The 2,500-nt window shown below is 45.4% G+C and overlaps 2 protein-coding genes across 2 annotated transcripts in view; one reads left to right on the top strand and one right to left on the bottom strand.

The window, feature by feature from the left end:
* LOC118495300 (nuclear factor 7, brain-like) overlaps nt 1-2,500 on the top strand; it is a 1,057,410-nt gene that overhangs the window by 984,099 nt on the left and 70,811 nt on the right. The window lies entirely within an intron of this gene.
* LOC116062618 (deoxynucleotidyltransferase terminal-interacting protein 1) overlaps nt 1-2,500 on the bottom strand; it is a 19,624-nt gene that overhangs the window by 7,066 nt on the left and 10,058 nt on the right. The gene's annotated exons all lie outside the window — the stretch shown is intronic.

Below are 2,500 nucleotides of genomic sequence, written 5' to 3'. Positions count from 1 at the left end.
GTCTGTGTGTGTGTCTGCATGGTGTCTGTGTGTGTGTATGTGTGTCTGTGTCTGCATGGTGTCTGTGTGTGTCTGCATGGTGTGTCTGTGTCTGCATGGTGTCTGTGTGTGTGTCTGTGTGTGTCTGTGTCTGCATGGTGTCTGTGTGTGTGTGTGTGTCTGTGTCTGCATGGTGTCTGTGTGTGTGTCTGTGTGTGTCTGTGTCTGTGTGTGTGTGTGTGTCTGTGTCTGCATGGTGTCTGTGTCTGTGTGTGTACTTGGTGTCTGTGTCTGCATGGTGTCTGTGTGTGTGTGTCTGTGTCTGTGTGTCTGTGTGTGTATGTATGCGTATGCACTTGGTGTCTGTGTGTGTACTTGGTGTCTGTGTGTACTTGGTGTCTGTGTGTTTCTCTGTGTATGTGTGTGTGTCTGTGTGTGTACCAGACTCAAGTCTCAGGTCCCTCATCACACCTCAGAACAGATCACTGAAACACTGTCACACATCCTAAATGGTTGCCATGCCTACAAAGGAATGTACACAGCATGTCATGATAGAATAGTAGACCTCATAGTGAAAGACATCTCAAACCATTTCCCTCTCTCAGTAAGAATATACAAACATTCTCAGGTAAAACCATCCATGTTCCAGTACTGCAGTAGTACCTCTAGTACTCTCTTACACCAGATGTTATTATCAATGAGGAGTCCAGTGAGGTGCATATTTTGGAGGTAGGCTGCAGCTTTGATTCCAGCATGGAGGAGTCTTTCTCCACCAAGGTAGTTAAATACCAACCACTCCTAAACACCATCTCAGAGCTAGGCTATAGGTGCACGCTACTAGTTTTCATATTTGGTAGCCTAGGAAACACACACAGGTTGGTAGTAAGAGGGCTGCAACAACTTGGGATGGCCAAAAAGAGGCTAAACAGCTCGCTAAGTACTGGGCCATATCTGCTAGTACTGGCAGCCGCCACATATGGCGGAGACGCTGCTACTTATACCCTTAAGAACTGAGTATTGTGCTACTTATACTCTTAAGAACCGAGTATTGTGCTTGTTAAGTGAAATTGTGAAGACCTGCTGCGTGCCACTGTCCATGAGTTTGTGTATGTATTGTACTGCATCCATAATATTTGTGTCCCTGTACCATTTTTCTTTTTAAATGGTTAAAATATGTGTGGCGTGTGTGTGTGTCGTAAATGTGAGTTAAAAGACGAGATCTGGGTTGGATATATTTTACAGCAGTTTGTCTGCAGGCAGATGAAGGACAGACTGTATTTACATTCTCCAGCTGTGAGGACCCCGACACAAACACGGCCGGCCTTCGCCGCCGCGTGACGTCACACCGCCGTTCGCTTCATATGCAAACCATAAAGAGTCAAAGAAACGCCACGGTGGGAAAGTTCATGTAACAGCTTCTGTGTTCGGGCCGTCGGCCAATCAGGAACCAAGTTGGTGTTTTGGCGCTTTGAAACTTTTTTCCACTTTCGATGTTTTTACATTTTTTATTTAGTTCGGAGCACTGGGGTTGTTCTTATGTTTACCACTTCATGCGTTGGATAGTTTTTTTCCGACATTTGACCCATTTGTCAACACCCTTTTCTGCCTTTTTTCAACAAAATAAATTCCCTCGCCACTTTTGAAATTTTAAAAAACTTTCTTTCAAAGTTTTTTCCCCAAAAAAACAGTAAAAATTGATTTTGGACAAAACCCCTTAACGTTGAACCCTGTTTTTAAACCATAAAGAAGAAGAAGAAGAAGAAAGAAACATCAGATTATTGTAATTATGACTTTATCATCAACGAACACATGGGGAAACTTTAAACATCTCTCCTGTTATTATTAGGAAAGATAAGGTCATAATTACAAGAAAACTGTCGGGTTAGGGAAACATGTTCATCTCCTAATTACAAGAACTTCGGTCCGTATTTATTCTTTATATGAATTATAAAAATGAGAAAATAGTTTTCTTGAAATTATGAGACGCAGAAGTCATAATGACCAGAAAACGAATCAAATGTTCTTGTGATTACGAGTTGAAATATTAAAGGGACAGTCCACCGTTAGCCTAGCTTAGCACAAACAAACGGTTGAAAGTTGAAATGCTGGACTGCTCCTTTAAAGAAAACCTAGTAAAAGTTCAAACTAAAAGCTGAAGAAACATTTCATGTCACAGCGCCAGACGCAGTGCCGGAGACGATGCAGGGCGCGCCAGACGCAACCACGGACGCAGCAGCCAATAGGCAGCGGCCAATAGGCAGCGCCAGACGCAACCACGGACGCAGCGGCCAATAGGCAGTGCCAGACGCAACCATGGACGCAGCGGCCAATAGGCAGCGCCAGACGCAACCACGGACGCAGCAGCCAATAGGCAGCGGCCAATAGGCAGCGCCAGACGCAACCACGGACGCAGCGGCCAATAGGCAGTGCCAGACGCAACCATGGACGCAGCGGCCAATAGGCAGCGGCCAATAGGCAGCGCCAGACGCAACCACGGACGCAGCGGCCAATAGGCAGCGCC

The sequence above is a fragment of the Sander lucioperca genome, chromosome 6, assembly GCF_008315115.2.
Source record: "Sander lucioperca isolate FBNREF2018 chromosome 6, SLUC_FBN_1.2, whole genome shotgun sequence".
In the NCBI taxonomy this organism is placed as follows: Eukaryota; Metazoa; Chordata; class Actinopteri; order Perciformes; family Percidae; genus Sander; species Sander lucioperca.
This window is presented reverse-complemented; position numbering and strand designations above follow the sequence as displayed.